General features: G+C 39.2%; 1 protein-coding gene across 1 annotated transcript in view; it reads right to left on the reverse strand.

Moving 5' to 3' along the window:
- Nucleotides 1-7,879: 7,879 nt before the first annotated feature.
- Nucleotides 7,880-19,052, reverse strand: part of LOC143574441 (putative protein phosphatase 2C 44) — a 113,023-nt gene continuing 101,850 nt past the window's right edge. The window contains exon 6 of the mRNA XM_077059059.1: nucleotides 7,880-7,903. The gene's annotated coding sequence lies outside the window, so the exon portion shown is untranslated. The remainder of the gene's footprint in view (nucleotides 7,904-19,052) is intronic.

Genomic DNA, 19,052 nt, shown 5'->3' on the forward strand with positions numbered 1-19,052 from the left:
AGGCAGCAATTCCGCTTATTGTAACACAAGTAACTGCCGGTGTAAACGCAAATATGCAAACAAACCAACAACAAAACAATAATGCTCCCCCAACCAACAATGAAACAGTTACAAATAACAATCCCCCACCTAATACAAATGCCCCTACCAATGCAAATAGTCTCCCACCGAACCCAAGCAATAACAATAATTACCCTAATCCCCCTCGAAGGGAATATTCGATCAAAAACTTTATGGCCTGTAAACCGATTGATTTCAAGGGCACCGAAGGGCCAAACGGGCTGATTAAATGGATTGAAAAGACTGAATCTGTCCTCAATATCAACAATTGTCCACCCGAAAACATTGTCAAGTATGTTGCTTCTACTTTTACGGATCATGCTTTGATGTGGTGGAACACTACGGTACAGATAAAAGGTCAAGATATGGTGAATCACATGACATGGGCTGAACTCAAAACACTGATGTTGGAACATGTCTGCCCAAAGAACGAAATACAAAAGTTAGAACACGAACTTTGGAGTTTGGATATGAGAGGAGCGGATAATTTGGGATACACGAACCGCTTCAATGAATTGGCTCGCTTAGTACCATGGTTAGTAACTCCTGAAAATAAACGAGTTGAACGTTATATATGGGGTTTAGCCCCGGAAGTGAGGAGTTTGGTGAACTCCGTGGGGCACACATCATTTGTGAATGCTGTGACCCAAGCCGGAATTGTGACTTTTGATTTGGTAAGAAGCGGAGTATTGAGAATGACTGGAGAATCAATGGGTATGAAACGAACTGACTATGGGACGAAAGCACAAGGAGGACAATCAAGCAAACGTGCACGTCCGACAATCAGAAATTATGCTATAACTGGTTCCGATATGAAGCCAGACAGGTACAAAGGACCCTTGCCAAAGTGTGACAGATGTAATTACCATCACGTGGGAGAGTGCAGATTGCCGGTATGCCAGAAATGTGGTCGAACTGGGCATTATGCCCCTACTTGCAGAGCAGGTGCAGAAATTGTGAGCCGACCAGCCCAGACAACCCAATCCCGTCATCCCCAACTACCGAGACCACAACTAATTCGTCAGCATCCAGCTCAGCAAAACTCAATTGTAGTGAATCGCCGTGCTTGTTTTGAATGTGGGAGCACGGAGCACCTTAGAAGAGACTGCCCCAAACTGAATCGAGGAGCAGTCACCGGTCAAAACCAAGCATCGACTTCAAGTGCGTTTCGGGGACGCGCGTTTGTTATTGGGTCAGGAGAAGCACGACAAGACCCGAAAGTAGTAACAGGTACATTTGTTGTTTCTGATAATATGCTTCTGTATTATTTGATACTGGTGCCGATAGAAGCTTTGTTTCCACTAGTTTTATGTCCCTGGGTAACATGCCAGTTAGTGAACTAACAAATCCCTATACTATAGAGCTCGCTAACGGTAACTCTATAATTGTCAACCAAATAATCCAAAATTGTTCCATTATTCTTAATGACCACCCATTCCTTATTGACCTACTCCCGGTAGAGTTAGGAAGTTTTGATGTTATTGTCGGCATGGACTGGTTAACCAAGTATAAGGCGGATATTGTGTGTAACGAAAAGACAGTTAAAATTCTCATTTCGAATGGTGAGCTGATTGTAGTACAAGGAGAGAAGTCTGGTTCGATATTACCTCTCGTGTCTCATCTCAAAGTGTTGAAATGTTTACGCCAAGGTTGTATGGCATTCTTGGCAAACGTGACTATAAAGAATCCTGATGAGAAACGCATAGAAGAAATTCCCATTGTACGTGAATACCCCGATGTCTTTCCTGACGATTTACCCGGATTACCACCGAACCGACAGGTTGAATTCCGCATAGACTTAATTCCAGGATCAGCCCCTATTGCTAAGGCACCTTGTCGATTGGCACCCTCTGATATGCAAGAATTATCCAACCAGTTACAGGAGTTGTTAGATAAGGGTTTCATTCGTCCCAGTTATTCTCCTTGGGGAGCACCAGTATTATTTGTAAAGAAGAAAGATGGAAGTTTTAGAATGTGCATCGATTACCGGGAATTAAACAAAGTTACCATCAAGAACCGATACCCTCTTCCACGAATAGATGATTTGTTTGACCAACTCCAAGGGGCAAACTATTTCTCAAAAATTGACCTTCGATCCGGTTACCATCAAGTTAAAATCCAAGAGGAAGACGTGTCTAAAACGGCGTTCCGAACTCGTTATGGCCACTACGAATTCTTAGTTATGCCGTTCGGACTGACTAATGCTCCCGCAGTTTTCATGGACCTTATGAATCGAGTTTGTAAACCGTACCTCGACAAATTCGTTATCGTGTTTATTGATGACATTTTGATATATTCGAAAACCAAGGAGGAACACGAGCAGCATTTACGAACTATCTTGGAGCTGTTGAGAAAGGAAAAGTTGTATGCCAAGCTATCAAAGTGTGAATTTTGGCTACAAGAAGTAAAATTTCTAGGACACGTTGTTAAGCGACACGGTATCCATGTAAACCCGAGTAAGATTGAAGCCATCAAAAATTGGCAAGCCCCAAAGTCACCGAAAGAGATCCGCCAATTTTTGGGTTTAGCTGGGTATTACCGACGCTTTATTGCTAATTTTTCCAGCATAGCCCAACCTCTAACTCTTTTGACTCAAAAGGATCGCGCTTATGTGTGGGGAGAAGATCAAGAAGCGGCTTTTCAATTGCTGAAACAGAAATTATGCCAAGCCCCGATACTGAGTCTTCCAGAGGGAACTGATGATCTGGTAGTTTATTGTGACGCGTCCCGGAAAGGGTTGGGATGCGTACTAATGCAAAGAAACAAAGTCATAGAATACGCTTCTCGACAATTAAAGGTGCACGAGAAGAATTATACCATCCATGATTTGGAACTAGGCGCGGTTATTTTTGCACTCAAGATCTGGAGGCACTATTTGTATGGTACCAAATGTACAGTATACACCGACCACAAGAGCCTACAGCATATTTTCGACCAGAAAGAGCTAAACATGAGACAAAGGAGATGGGTAGAACTGTTGAACGATTATGACTGTGAGATTCGATATCATCCGGGCAAGGCTAATATAGTGGCTGATGCTTTGAGTAGAAAAGACAGGATCAAACCACTACGGGTCCGAGCACTTGAAATGATCGTCCAAACCAGTCTCACCGAACAAATTCGTGTTGCTCAAAACGAGGCTCTGAAAGGAGATCACTTGGAAGATGAAAACTTGCATGGGACTGAACAACATTTTGAAGAAAGAACTGACGAAATTCTATACTACAAAAATCGAGTTTGGATTCCCACTTCCAGCAATCTACGAGACTTGATCATGGACGAAGCCCATAAGTCCAAATACTCCATTCACCCTGGAACAGATAAGATGTACAAGGACTTGAAGGAGTATTATTGGTGGCCCGGTATGAAAAAGGATATAGCCACGTACGTCAGTAAATGTTTAACGTGTGCGAGAGTTAAGGCTGAATATCAAAAACATTCGGGAATGTTACACCAACCGGAAATACCATAATGGAAATGGGAACAAATTACCATGGATTTTGTAACACATCTCCCAAAAACTTCCTGAGGAAACGATGCAATATGGGTGATAGTTGACCGACTAACCAAATCCGCACACTTCCTTCCAATCCGAACCACGTTCACAACCGAAAAACTTGCTCACATCTACATCAATGAAATCGTATCCCGACACGGCGTACCCGTTTCAATTATTTCTGATCGCGATAGCCATTTCACCTCTCGTTTCTGGCAAGCAGTACAAGAAGCTTTGGGAACCCGAATTGACCTAAGTACCGCCTATCATCCCCAAACCGACGGTCAATCTGAGCGAACCATTCAAACCTTAGAAGATTTACTTCGCGCTTGTGTACTAGACTTCGGTGGAAACTGGGATCAACATCTTCCACTGGTCGAATTTTCGTACAACAATAGCTATCACAGTAGCATTCAAGCGGCACCGTATGAAGCACTGTACGGACGGAAATGTAGATCACCCTTGTGTTGGACTGAGGTTGGAGATACCCAAATTACACGATCTGACTTGATTCAAGAAACCACCGACAAAATCCATAAAATCACAAGCAAATTGAAAATCGCCCGAGATCGACAGAAAAGCTACGCTGATGTTCGTAGAAAGTCGTTAACCTTTGAAATAAGTGACAAAGTTTTTCTGAAAGTATCCCCGTGGAAAGGCGTCATTCGATTCGGAAAAACCGGTAAACTAGCTCCGCGATACATTGGGCCATATGAAGTCATTTCTAAGATAGGTCGGTAGCTTACCGACTGAAACTTCCTGTGGAGTTGAGTTCTATTCACGATGTCTTTCATGTTTTGAACCTGAAAAAGTGTCTTACTGACAAAACTGAAATCGTGCCATTAAAAGACTTAAACATAAACGAAAAACTGAATTTCGTTGAAGAACCGGTGGAAATATTAGAGGGAAAAATAAAACAACTAAGACACAACAAAATCTCTCTAGTAAAAGTTCGGTGGAATTCAAAAAAAGGGACCCGAATTCACGTGGGAGCGGAAATCCGAATTCAAAAAGAAATACCCGTACCTGTTTCCAAACAAAGACAAAGTTGAATAATCAAATTTCGGGTACGAAATTTTCTAACGGGGGGAGAATGTGACGTTCGAGCCAAAACAAGGTACACCTCAGTACGTATTTACCGATTAAGCAAATAAACTCCTTTTGCGTAACAAACGAACGATTAACCGAACGGGTCGGGTTATGACCCAGATATCTCGGGGGCCATCTATAAGTGATATAAGATCTATACAAGCTAAAATATTAGAAATATGGTCTTAGTTTGATAGCAAACAAGTTAAACGAAAACATGCTCGTTTAACCACCCGCTATAGATTTAAACGCAAAAGATAGTTACAAACCAAGCATTGTATCATCCGTTAAGCCGAAAAAGACTTACCAAACACTTATTTGAAATGTTTTAAGTGATCCATGAAAATATTTTTGATTTTTACAAACGTATAGTATGTTTTTATAATTTTACACAAAACTAGCCGAAAAACACTCGTTTTCGCGCTGTTTAACGCACCCGATAAGTTTTTCGTGCCACAAACCGAACCCGAACTAAATTTGGACCAGGCTTTTCGTGTTTGGGCTTGAGAAATCAGAAACTTGGGCCAAAATGGGCCCAAAGTGGGCCCATGATGGTCCGATCGCAGCAGTAGCCCCCCCCCCCCTTTTATTCTTTCACATTTAAACTAGATACAAGATATTTTCAACATTATTTCTTGAAAATTCTGGACATAAACTTCTTCTCCAGCCAAAAACTCAAGAAACCCTAAGGTAAACAACTTAAATAAGCTACTTTTACACTTGTTTAATACCATAAAAACATGTCTTGGTTACTAAAAATCATTCCTAACCGTGTAAAAATCCTAAAAATGGTCCATAAACATGTTTTGATCATACACATGGTAAGGAACCTGTTTTGATAGTTTTTTTGGCCATAAACACGGATTAAAGGGTTGAAACGATGTTTTTACGGTTCAAAAGTTCGTTTTTGTGCACTAGCCGAAACCCTAACTTAAGGGCTGTTATGTTGATGAAATATTGCTTGGTTTGTGATATAGGACTTGTACCTAGCTTGCTTAGAAGCACAAGAACCTGAACAATCCGGGTGGATTGTGCGCGTTTCTTCTCAAATCAAACTAAATAAACGGAAACGGGCCCCGTGGCTAATCCGGGACCCCGGTATGTGATCTTTCTTTATAACTTAATCATTTTATTAACCAATACATTTACCCAAGCTTATTTTCCCATAACTACTTTCTGAACGCGTAAACGAGCAACTTGGCCCAGCTGGGAAAACGGGAGTCTGAGCCTATTGAACATTAAACAACATCACAACCTAAGCCTATTGCCACTTTCTGAACGCGTAAACGAGCAACTTGGCCCAGTTCGGTTTTAAGTATTAGACATTGAACAACATCACAACCTAAGCCTATTGCCACTTTCTGGGCGTTCCAGCTACACCCAGATTAATTATACAGCCCAATTTAGTATTGAGATTATAATAATATTAAAATATTAATATTATTATAATATTGATTATAGGGACTACTGATAGCAGACCAAACGAACCACGAGCTGATACAGTTTGATTATCTACTGAACCGCGAGTTTCATGACCCCATTTTTAAACTGTTTTACGAACTTTTGGGGTGAAAAGCATGTTTGCTTATATCTATGTACTTATCTGAAACATGTGATGATGTGAATTATCTAAGTGCTAACACACGAAAGTCCCCACGATCATAGTGATTAACTTCGAGCCGGTGGCTTGTGAATAGTACTATTGGTTTGACAAACCCAAACGGAGCCGGCACGGTTTTCCGAGACACCAAAACCGTTTGCACATGACCATAATTTTTACGAACCAGCTATGTAGTGTTAGACATAGCTACCGGGGCATGTTGTGGGCGGAAAGGGGCCACAGTGGTTGATTGAGCGTGGGAAATGGAGGCACGCAGCACGAACAGTCCAGGCTTCACTGTAGCTTAGCATAATTACATCATTTACATACATACATACTTATTTCATGATTACAAGTGTTGACTTGTGAATACTCATTACTGTTTTCTTGAAACTCGTGAAACTCACCAACTCTAGTAGTTGACCCGTTTTAAACTGCTTTTCAGGTGTACCTAAATCGGAGTAATTTGGTGACCTGTTACTTGCCTGAAGTGTGTGGTTGATGCTACGTGAATAGAAGCAAGGGCGATAGTAGTAAGAATGTATAGTTAACGAACTAGTTTTGTTTGTATCGCCTAGACTGTAAAACAATGATAGAACGAAGAAATGTAATATATTGTAAATTAGTTTGTAATGTTTCTTTATAAACAATGTATTGATATCAGAGGTGTCTGTTACATTCCCGTTTTACGCTTCCGCATTGTGCTAGTCGGGGTGTGACAGAACGGGAGGACGACACTATTTGATTTCATTTACTTTACGCTTGAATACTTATTGCATTACGATTGTTGAATCGTGAGTTTTATATATATATGTATACACAAAAACTTATTAAAACTCACCAACTTAATTGTTGACAAAATGTATTATTTTCAACGTGTTACAGGTTGAACCGATGGTGTGCTAAGGACGAAGATCATTAGTTTGTCTTAGGATATTTGAAATAAAGAACTTGTTTACTTTTTGATGAAGTGTTATCGTTTTCTTTTTATTTATGAACAATGTGTGTATTTTTGATGATATTAAATGAATTAATTATAATTAATGTCGCTTTAATAGCATTACGAGCTTATGAATGATTTGTACGTTACACCCGGTCGTATTCCACTTAAAGCCGGAGTGTTACAACAATCAACAACACAATATAAAAACCCACTAATTTTTTTTTATATAACAATATGGTACTCATATTAAAGATAAAAAAAACGTTTATTATTATGGTGAAATTTTAAAAAAAAAATAATGTTGCATGAAAAAGTCATGGACGTTTTAAAATGGTGGGGGAATTGACATGTGCCTTGCATGTGGAAAGAAAAAGTCAACAAAAGTCGGTTATTACCCTTATGCACTTTTTATTAATTTATTTTCTTAAATTAATCTCCACCATTCAAATCTAAAATCAATGGATTAGATTTCTTCTCACCCTTCTCATTTTAACTTTACCCTACTCCATATTCAATTATCATGTATTATCTTAACAAAAACATTCTTTATTTATTTATCGTGCTTTTTCATGTAAAACGTGCCAAGAAATAAAAGCCTTATGATTATCTCACATCATTCACCCTAACTAAACTATACATCAATCCCTTTGAATGTCATAAAGAATAATTAAATTGTATATGTTTCTTACTTCTTCTATACAATACTTCGATTTACCTCGAAGACATGGTGGTTTGTGATGGTCATCCGAATCAAATAACGATGCATGATTTGTCATCTTTGCTTTCCATTGCTAACGCCTCGGTGGTCAAACACCTGGCGGCCGCTAGCGGGTCTTTGATGGATTTCACCATTTCAACCGCTTCGTGGTTGCCCATCACCTACATTTGCATAAAGTTATGTAAATGTACAAAAGTAATATTCCTTCGTGACAAAAGATAAATAAAGTTAATAAAAACGTGAACAAAATAATAACGAACCTTCCATAGGCTGTCGCTGGCTAATATTAAAAGCTTGATGGTGGCGTCGATATAGATACATGTGTGTAAGACTCCGAACCCCGTGAATCCTACAGTTGGTATTCATTCATCATACTTAAAAAAAAGATAATATACTTAAAACTTGAAAACAGTTCATTCCATTAAAATAAACATCTCAGAGTATAATTCAGCGGAAAAACCATAATTAATAAAACAAGTTCCCGAAACCCGGGAATTATGCCAAAACCAATTTAAATGTATTTAAATAAATGTTGAAACGGAAATGTTTATTATTATTGAAACATCCGACTAAGCATGCCCTCCACCGTCCAAGTAGCTTCGTGCACGTCCAAGCGGCAATGCATCCATCTCCTAACCTGAAACTCACACTAACATGCACACAAAGTCAGCTTGAGCTGAGTGAGTTCAAGTTTTAAATAAATAACATCAATAGTTAATAATTATGATAGTCATTCTAAGAATTTTAAAATAAACAGGATACAACGGTTAGGTCATCATCAGTAAATAATCATACTTACATATATATATATATATATATATATATATATATATATATCATCCAAGTAATAACATCAGGGTCGAGCAAACGTACAACCCAAACACGTAACATTTCATCAACGTATGCAAACACAAATTAGGCATACGTAACATCCGTAGTCGATAACGACAACTAACATCGCCAAATATTGGCCATACAATAATACATACATACATACTATAACATCCCAAGGCCTACCATATACAAGCAAGCCTATATAAAATAGTTTAAACGTATCATGAAGCAAAATCGCTTAGGTGTGCATGCTAGCCCAAAAACTTAAAAAGAGTTAAAAAGGGGCATAATGAACTCACATGACACACGACACGTATTCACCCGAGCTAGGTAATCCCTAAGTGATCCCAAAACTCAAACACCTGTCGGTTTACATACAAACATTACAATCGACCTCGAAAGGACTCGTTTATCCTACGAGACGTTCTAACATGGTTCGAGTTACCTAAAGCCTCGACCTCATCAAACTAAATTACAACAGCCCTGAGGCCTTACATTCACCAAAACGACCCTTAGGTACTCTCGGGACTAAAGAATTCCCAAATTACCCCGGGAGCATTAGGTGACACCAATACGCGCGTTTAAGAGTCGTTTAGGTCGTTAACATCCAACTCAGCCCTGTGTGGACCCAATATGATAAAATCACAGCCAACAAGTCCACACGACGCTACACGAGTCAAATGGGTCGGTAACTTGCAAGTACAACGCACCAACTATTCAATAAACGAAATTGCGCGTTGCACCGACCCGTATGAGTAACCGACAACCAATTCAGCCCCATAACTTATAAAAATGATTTTTCAACAGCCCGTACATCAAACCATGTGTCCCCGAGCTGAATTGGTCGTTAATCACTTCAACCCTCGCGTTAAACGCATCAAACTACAATTCTAGTCAACCGAACACAATCTTTCAAACGATAACTAGTTGACCAATCTAACGAACACCAATGAACATGGTTTTTAAGTATGATATACTAGACATACCTAGGAGGATTTTGGTGCAAAAACCTCACTCAAAACAGTCCCGGAAATGCTCAATTGGACAGCCACCCGGTTAACCTAAAACAAGTTGTTTATTGATCAATACGCGTGATATAAAGATCAATTAAGGTGTAAAAGACTTGGGGAATCGTAGTACTAACCTTCAATTGATGTTTTACGCTCACAACTTGGCTGGAAAGAAGAAAATCGCAAGTGGGGGGGGGGGTTGCTAGCTGCCGATCGGCATAAAGGAGTGAGGGGGGAGTTAGGGTTTTATGACTTGTGTTATAATATAAAAATAATTCAATCTAGCCCCTCTAAATTGAATAATAAGGCATCTTGGAAGAAAAGTTAAATGAATTAACGTACCGGGATGACGAGAAGGTTTCCGAGAAATGTCGGTTAAATCTACAAGCTTTAAATCATGAGCCGAAATTAACGGGTGTTACAATGTCATATGTCAGATTCTGAACTTAGGTGTGCTTTAAGGCTTTGGTCTCCAAACGCACAAGCAACCACAAGTTGACCATTTACTCGAGGAACGTCACCTTAAAAGACATGAAAAATATCTATATCATTTATGCCTATAAATGAACCAAACTTCAAGTGAAGTGTTTGGTGGGAAATTTGTTTATTTATTAAATGAGCGAATATGAATAAAACTTTTTATGAACAACGTCTTATTTGTTCATTTATGTTTGTGAATATTCGATTACATTTTAAATTTGTTTAGGCTCATTCACTCATTTTTGTTAGTTTTTAATTTAATTTGTTCGTTAATATCCCGTATTGCAATTTCCTTGGTTTTATGAATTTTTAGGCGCAACAAAGATAATGCTCACGTTTACTATAAATTAGTGTTTGGTAGGCTGTAAATGAGCTGGGTCGCTAATAAACTATATTCAAGATCGAGTCGAAAAACACGAACCGAGTCAAGGTTGAGCTTCACGTATTGAGCTTCACGTATCAAGCTCGAGTAGGCTTGTGAGCATACACGAGCTTTATATTTATACAACTTTTATTTAATAGATTTATATAATAACTATTTTAAATATATATAAACGTAACATTTAAAAATTCTCTGGTTGCTCTCTACATTCTCTCAAACCACCAAATTGCTTTATTTGTAAATGGAGGCTTCTTATTCATTTTGCCCGAATTTACGGGTATGGTCTTACCAAACCAAATAGCCCTTAAATAGGTTATAAATCTCATTAAATTAAATTAATCTAGCCAAATATTTGATATGAAAATCTTATAAAATAGTTATATACTAAAATTTAATATCCGATTTAAAAAATTATTATTTATAATTAAGAAACAATTTTATAGTAAAATAAATAAGCGGGTCATGGGTATCACCAAACCCAGATAACTTTTAAACGGGTTATAATATCTCATTTATTTGTGATATTCTTTTATAACCCTAAGTATATTAATAACTTTCTTACAATAAATAAAATTAAAATCCAAAAAAATATATTCACAATATTATAAACGAAAAATATAAAACAACACTCGTAATACGGGGGATAACTTTTTTTTTTTGCTATAAAATTGTTTCTTAATAATAAATAATATAACTTTTTTAAAAAAATAGGATAATAATTTTTAGTATATCCTTATTTTCATAAACCGGTTTTGACTTTTGTTGACCAAACCGAACGGGTTTTGAGTTTTAAACCGGTTTGTTCACCTCTATTAAGACCCATGACTCGCTTAGTTTTTTACTATAAAATTATTTTTTAATTATAAATAATATTACCTTTTTTAAAAAAGTAGATATTCGTTTTTTGTATATCTCTATTTTATAGCATTTGTATATCAAATCTTTGGTGAAATTAAATTTTTATTTTAAGGAGATGTTATAACCCGTTTAATGCCTATCTGGGTTTTGTTACACCATAATACCCGTATATTCGTCTCGGGTTTTTGGTTAATTATTTCCAATTTGCCCAAAAAAATCTTTTTATAACAAAACTAAAATATATATATAAAACAAAAAAAAATGTGAAAATAAAAAAAAGTAAAAAAACCAACAATTTTTATATTCTGTCCCGGTTAATAAAAAAATATAAAAAAAATTAGAAAAAAAATCGGTTTAGCAAAATTATACATATATGTATAATACTTATTTTTTAATTTTGTAAATGTTATTTTTTATAAACATATACACAATTAAGATTAATGATAACGTACATATGTGTACAATATGTTAATGGAGATTAAATAAAAATACACATATGTGTATAATTACGTTTTTTAATGTAACCGGGATGAAAATTAAAATTTTTTGGGTTTTTTACCTTTTTAAAATTTTCGTTTTATAATTTTTTTAAATATTTTTATGGGGTTCTGTCACACCCTCAAAATCCACTAACGGAGTTTTACCGTCAGAGGGTTTGAACTGGCAGGATCGGAATCATTAGTTATAATCAAACCAAAGAAAAACGTTTAAATGTAAATAAGTGCGGAAGCGTAAAACCTTAATTCAAAAGTTGCGTCACGCAGGACGACTTAAAACCAAATGTAACTGTTAAAATTAAGTTTGCAGAATATAAGTATTTTCGTTTAATGCATGCTCCTAAACCGCGCGCCCGCCTCGGCTACCTGAGAATAACATACTAAAAGTGTCAACACAAGGTTGGTGAGTTCACAAGTTATATAAGATAAATCGTTTAGCGTTTTGCGTAACCTCGTTACGGCGTTTCAGTGTTGCGTAACCACGTTACGGCGTTTAAGTGTTGCGTAACCACGTTACGGCGTTTAAGTGTTGCGTAACCACGTTACGGCGTTTAAGTGTTGCGTAACCACGTTACGGCGTTTAAGTGTTTTGCATTACCAGATAGTGTTATGTCAAATTATATATCGATAGGTAGCTAATCTATACAACAAGTATCGCTAAGTGGTTCGAGACCGAAGCTGACTGTTTATCAAGTGCCCGTCACCAGGTCAACCCAGACCATGGTAAGTGTTAGCCAAAATTACACCCACTCAACTTCCAGTTGAGCTTAGCGTCGGGTGGGGTTTGTCAAACCCAGTAGTACTACTCAACAGTGACTCGCTATTCCAAATATTAACCGGTTCGATGTGTGGGACTTCAAATGTTACGTTTGCCGCTTAGCCTTTACAAGTGATATATAATTTATAACAAAATCTTAAATATGCGTTTATCTCAGAAAATGCGTTTATCGGAGTATGTTATCTCCCCCAAGTGAAAAACGTTTGAAAACAGTTCAAAGAGCGGGGTAAGTGAAACTCACTGTTTGCGAAGAATATCCCGATATAGATCACCAAGTGATGCGCGTCGTAGAAACTCACTAGCGTTCTAAATAACAAAGAGATTTTCTAAGTATCGGTACGTTTAACGAGTCTCTAGACTCGGCACATAATACCTATGCACATAACATGTGTCGTGTTTCGTTTTGTGGATCGTGTGTGACTTAAACAAGTACAATTGTGATACGATACATGAGTGAGCAATTACTTTCGTGTCTCGTACTAATAACATACTTTACTAGCAATTATCCCCGTAAGGGCATTTTGGTCAACAAACAAAGATTAACTAACCATTATTCCCCATAAGGGAAATTTGGTCAATTCATGGCAATCAATTAACAACTATTCCCCGCAAGGGTATTTTGGTCAAAACACAACAATTATATAAAAACTATCATATTTCATGCATTTTTTTACACAACTCAGCAGCTAGTTTCGTTATGACAGAATTTCTACTTGAAAGATTTCACTAGTTCACCGATCATAACGTCTCAATTAATTCACCAAAAATTACCACAGAAGCATACATATCTTAGGTTTCCAGAACATATTTTATCTTATTTTTATTCCACATATTTTCCTTATAATGACCAAAACATTACAGCAAACTCATATCAGTCAGATTCATGCGCAACAGAATGTTATTTGCAATTCCCGTTAAACGAAAAATCCAATAAATACAAGACCACTTGGGTTTGGTTCCTAACTCAATGAGTCAACTTCCAGAAGTGGAACCAACCCAATTGGTCTCGTAGTTCATGAGATATAACATTTACAACATAACCCAACAGCAGGTCTAACAGCTCAGCTTTGCACCACGTTTTTGTAAAATCATAAAAGTTAACTTTCACACGTCCAAAAATTATAAATTTATATTCTTTAGAAACTAGACTCAACCTAGTTTACTGTAATAACAATTATCTCAATCAAATTACACTTTAACATCCCGTTACAGTCATTCAAACATCAACAACACAATCTGTCCAGAAACTGTTTGCATCCAAACTCAACAATTTAACAATCTATGAACTATCATGCATTCACATAACACTCTAGACTCCATAAACAATATCCATGCATATCAATTACACCCAATAAAACTAACAATTAAACATAGAGGATGCATAGAATAGTTGTTTATACCTTCCTAGCACCTTAATCTTCAATCAAACTTGAAAGATCTTGAGTGTGTGTGTGTGTATATTGATCGATCACAAGGAGAGGGGAGAGGGGATGGCTGGCCAATTTGGGGTTAGGGAAAAGGGATGGGAGTTAGGGTTTATGTTTATCATGTATTTATAGACTAATATGTTACACCTTGGCCCCTCAACTCCTAAGTATTACTTTTTCTAGAACATTCTATCATAACTTGCACCTTAAGTTAACATTAAGTATTTCCTTTTTCTAGAACATTCTATCATAACTTGCACATTAAATTAACATGACAATAATATTATCACATAACACATAATCCTAACACATAATTATCACATCATTAGTGTTTTAGTGTGTTTCATTTATTCATCAATCGTTTGCGTTTCGGTGCAAATCCCGAAAGACTACTACACATGTAGTAAGTGTTAAGCGTCATTTAAACCCTAGTTTAAATGTAATGAAGTTTGCGTTATAGATTCAATAAATCTAAAGTTTGAATTGAAGGAGTTGCGTTAACGGAGTTAACCTGAAATTGACGATTGTCACATCATTCCCATGTTAAAGAATTTTCGTCCCGAAAATTTGAGTCAAGTCGTGATGAGTGTCTGAAAAAGTAAGAAAAATTTTCAGTTTGTCATATCATCCCCTAGTAGAAAGAAATTTCGTCCCGAAATTTAATTCATACTTCCGGTGATTTCTGACGGTTTGCCGGGTTTCGCGGTTTTCTGTGTTTGGTCAGCCCTTCAAAAAGGTGAGGATACTTTTTCATCATTTGATTCTCGCGTTCCCACGTGAACTCCGGTCCACGTCTCGAGTTCCAATGAACTTTAACAATTGGAATTTTGCTGTGCTTGAGCGTTTTGGTTTCCCAATCCAAAACCTCAACTGGTTCTTCAATGAAGCGTAACTGTTCATCAACTTGCAGTTCCTTCAAAGGGACTACTTGAGTTTCGTCGGATAGGCATTTCTTTAAATTCGATACGTGAAAAACGTTGTGTACACCGCTGAGTTCTGCTGGTAAGTCTAGTCGGTACGCCACTGGACCAATGCGTTCCGTTATCCGATAAGGACCAACATATCGTGGGTTGAGTTTGTTTCGCTTTCCAAAGCGAACCACACCTTTCCAAGGTGAGACTTTGAGTAACACTCGATCGTTCACTTGAAATTCGAGAGGTTTTCGGCGCTTGTCAGCGTAACTCTTTTGGCGATCTCGTGCTGCTGCCATGCGATTTCGGATTTGAACAATCTTTTCCGAAGTTTCGAGTACCAGTTCTGGACCAGTGATTTGGTTGTCACCCACCTCTGCCCAGCAGAGTGGTGATCGACACTTCCATCCGTACAGTGCTTCAAACGGCGCTGCTTTAATACTTGCGTGGTAGCTGTTATTATACGAAAACTCTACCAAAGGTAAGTGGGGTTCCCAACTTTTTACGAAATCCAACACGCATGCATGCAACATGTCCTCTAAGGTCTGAATAGTTCGTTCACTTTGCCCATCCGTCTGAGGATGGTAGGCTGTGCTCATATCAAGGCGTGTGCTTAGGGCGCTTTGTAGTGACTTCCAAAAGTGCGAAGTGAAACGAGAATCTCGATCAGAAATGATTGAGACAGGCACTCCGTGTCTAGACACTACTTCTTTCATGTAAACGCGAGTCAGTCTTTCCATTTTGTCCGATTCCTTAATCGCTAGGAAGTGCGCGGACTTTGTCAACCGGTCAACGATCACCCAGATGGTATCGCATCCCATTGGTGTCTTAGGTAATCCCGTGATAAAAATCCATTGAAATTTGTTCCCATTTCCACATGGGAAGTTCTGGTTGTTGCAGCAAACCAGATGGTTTCTGATATTCTATCTTGACTCGGGCGCAAGTCAAGCATTTGCTCACGTAGGTGGCGATGTCGGCTTTCATGTTCGGCCACCAGTAAAGTGCCTTTATGTCGTGGTACATTTTATCTGAGCCAGGGTGGATAGAATGTCGAGACTTGTGTGCTTCGTCCATCACTAGAGTTCTCAACTCTCCGTATTGTGGAACCCAAATCCGGTTCTCAAAATATTGGACCCCGTCCGATTTGGTTTCAAGTTGTTTGTCCATGCCCCGCATGAGTTCTGATGGAAGATTATCATCTTTCAAAGCTTCAAGTTGTGCATCGCGAATCTGGTCGGGTAAGCTAGCATGAATTGCGAGTTGCTATGCTCGTACTCGTCCGGGTTTATCGGTTTCTTTTCTACTGAGGGCGTCGGCCACTACATTGGCCTTGCCAGGGTGGTACTTGATGGCACAATCATAATCCTTAAGCAACTCGACCCAACGACGCTGTCGCATGTTCAGCTCCCTTTGATCGAAGATATGCTGGAGACTCTTGTGGTCGGTGTATATGGTAAACTTGGTACCGTACAAGTAATGCCTCCATATCTTAAGGGCAAACACTACAGCTCCGAGTTCCAAATCGTGGGTCGTGTAGTTCTTCTCGTGAACCCGTAGTTGTCGAGAGGCGTAGGCTATAACCTTCTCGAGTTGCATCAGCACACAACCGAGACCTTGTATAGATGCGTCACAGTGTACCTCAAAATTTTCCGTTCCCTCGGGGAGAGCTAAAATAGGGGCGCTACAAAGCTTGGTTTTCAATAGTTGAAAAGCGGATTCTTGCGCGTCACCCCAATTGTACTTAGTGCCTTTTGTGAGTCAAAGCAGCGAGGGGTTGAGCAATCTTTGAAAATCCCTCGATGAAAAGCCGGTAGTAGCCGGCCAGTCCTAGGAATTGCCGCACCTCGGTCGGAGTCTTAGGTGCTTCCCAGTTTTTGATGGCCTCTACCTTCCCGGGATCGACATGGATACCATTCTCGTTGATCACATGTCCTAAAAAGTGAACCTCGCGAAGCCAAAATTCACATTTCGAGAGTTTAGCATACAGTTGTTCCTTCTTCAATAGTTCCAAAATTACCCTTAAGTGATCTTCGTGGTCAGTCTCGTTCTTGGAGTAGACGAGAATATCATCGATGAAAAAAAATCACAAACTTGTCGAGGTACGCCTTGCATACTCGATTCATGAGATCCATAAATACGGCTGGTGCGTTGGTTAGGCCAAAAGGCATAACCGAAAACTCGTAGTGACCATACCGTGTTCTGAAAGCCGTCTTAGAGATATCTTCTTCGTGCACTCTTAGCTGATGGTAACCAGATCGTAGATCGATCTTCGAGTAGTAACTCGATCCTTGAAGCTGGTCAAAACAAATCATCGATTCGGGGTAAAGGATAACGGTTCTTGACCGTCACCTTGTTCAACTCCTGGTAGTCGATACACATTCGGAAAGTCCCGTCCTTCTTTCGGACAAACAAGACAGGGGCTCCCCATGGCGATGAGCTAGGTCGGATAAAACCCTTATCCAACAAATCTTGCAACTGCGTGGACAGTTCCTAAAGCTCCGCCGATGCGAGCCGATACGGGGCTCAGGCTATGGGTGCTGCACCGGGTGTCAACTCGATTTGAAATTTGACTTGACGAATAGGAGGGAGTCCAGGCGAATCCTCCAGAAAATCTCGCACAACCGGTATATCTTCGATTCGCTTCTCATCCGCGGGTTTCTCAGTAATATGCGCCAAAATTGCCGTATGACCCTTTCATAGATACTTTTGCGCCTTCATAAGGGTAATGACGCTGGTGGTCATGCCGCTTCTCTCGCCTCGGACCGAAATGTTCTCACCGGAAGGGGTGGTAATATGGACTATCTTATCGTGGCATATAATCTCTGCTCGGTTCTCGGATAACCAGTCCATGCCGACGACGACATCGAAACTACTAAGCGTAAAAGGAATAAGGTCGATGGCAAAGACATGACCTGACAGTTTTAACTTACATCCCGCAAGTACATGAGTTGTTTCTATAGTTTTACCGTTAGCTAGTTCAACAGGAAACTTAGCGTCTAACGGGGTTGGAGTTAGGTCTAAGAGTTGGCTAAAGGCTTTCGACACAAAACTCTTATTAGCTCTAGTATCAAACCACACAGAAGCAAAACAATCGTTTACAGGGAACTTAACAGGTTCCTTACCGTGTAAGGAATGATTTTTATTAACCAAGACATGTTTTTATGGTATTAAACAAGTTTAAACAAGTTCAAAAGCTACTTATTGCGGGCTTGACCTGACCCAATCACAAAAGCTCTTCCTTCCCCATTGTTTCCACCACCACTGCCATTTCCATTACCTCCATTGTTGTTATTATGTTTCAGCTTAGGGCAGTCTTTCTTAAAATGTCCCTCTTGACCACATTCATAACATCCCTTAATCGTCGCAGGTGGTTTAGGAGCATCCTTTGCCGCAAGGTCTCCTCTACATTCCTTCGCTTGGTGACCTATCTTTCCGCATCTTTGACACTTGACACGGTCACACTGGCCAACATGATGAAAGTTGCACCTGTTGCACTTTGGATATTTCCCAGTATATCCGCTCGAAACCTGCCCGCTACCGTTGTTGTTGTTGTTATGATTCTGAGTGTTGAAGCTCCGAGTAAATTCGGGCTTACGGTAGTGGTGTTGCGGTGGGAGGTTCGAGGATGAAGATCTGGTGTTGTCAAACTTTCTCTTCCTGCTGTTCGGGTTGCTGTTGTTGTTATTGTCGTTACTCTGGTTGTCACGGGCTTTAACGGTCGAACCCCTCGGTGGTAACGCACCTTGGGTCACAGCCTGATCCGTCAGTTTGTGAGCTAAACGGATCGCTTGTTGGATCGTGGCTGGTCTGGAAGACGTCACCATGCCCTGAATTTGCGGTGCTAATCCATCGATGTACATTTCTATCCTCTTACTCGGCGGATCTACCATCCGCGGACACATCACAGCCAACTCGTGCGAACGAGTAGTGTAGGCTTCAATTTCCGAACCCACCATCTTCAACGACCAA

This window comes from Bidens hawaiensis, unplaced genomic scaffold (assembly GCF_021521415.1).
Source record: "Bidens hawaiensis isolate Kalapana, Puna unplaced genomic scaffold, B.hawaiensis_p1.1 tig00026914_1, whole genome shotgun sequence".
Lineage (NCBI taxonomy): Eukaryota > Viridiplantae > Streptophyta > Magnoliopsida > Asterales > Asteraceae > Bidens > Bidens hawaiensis.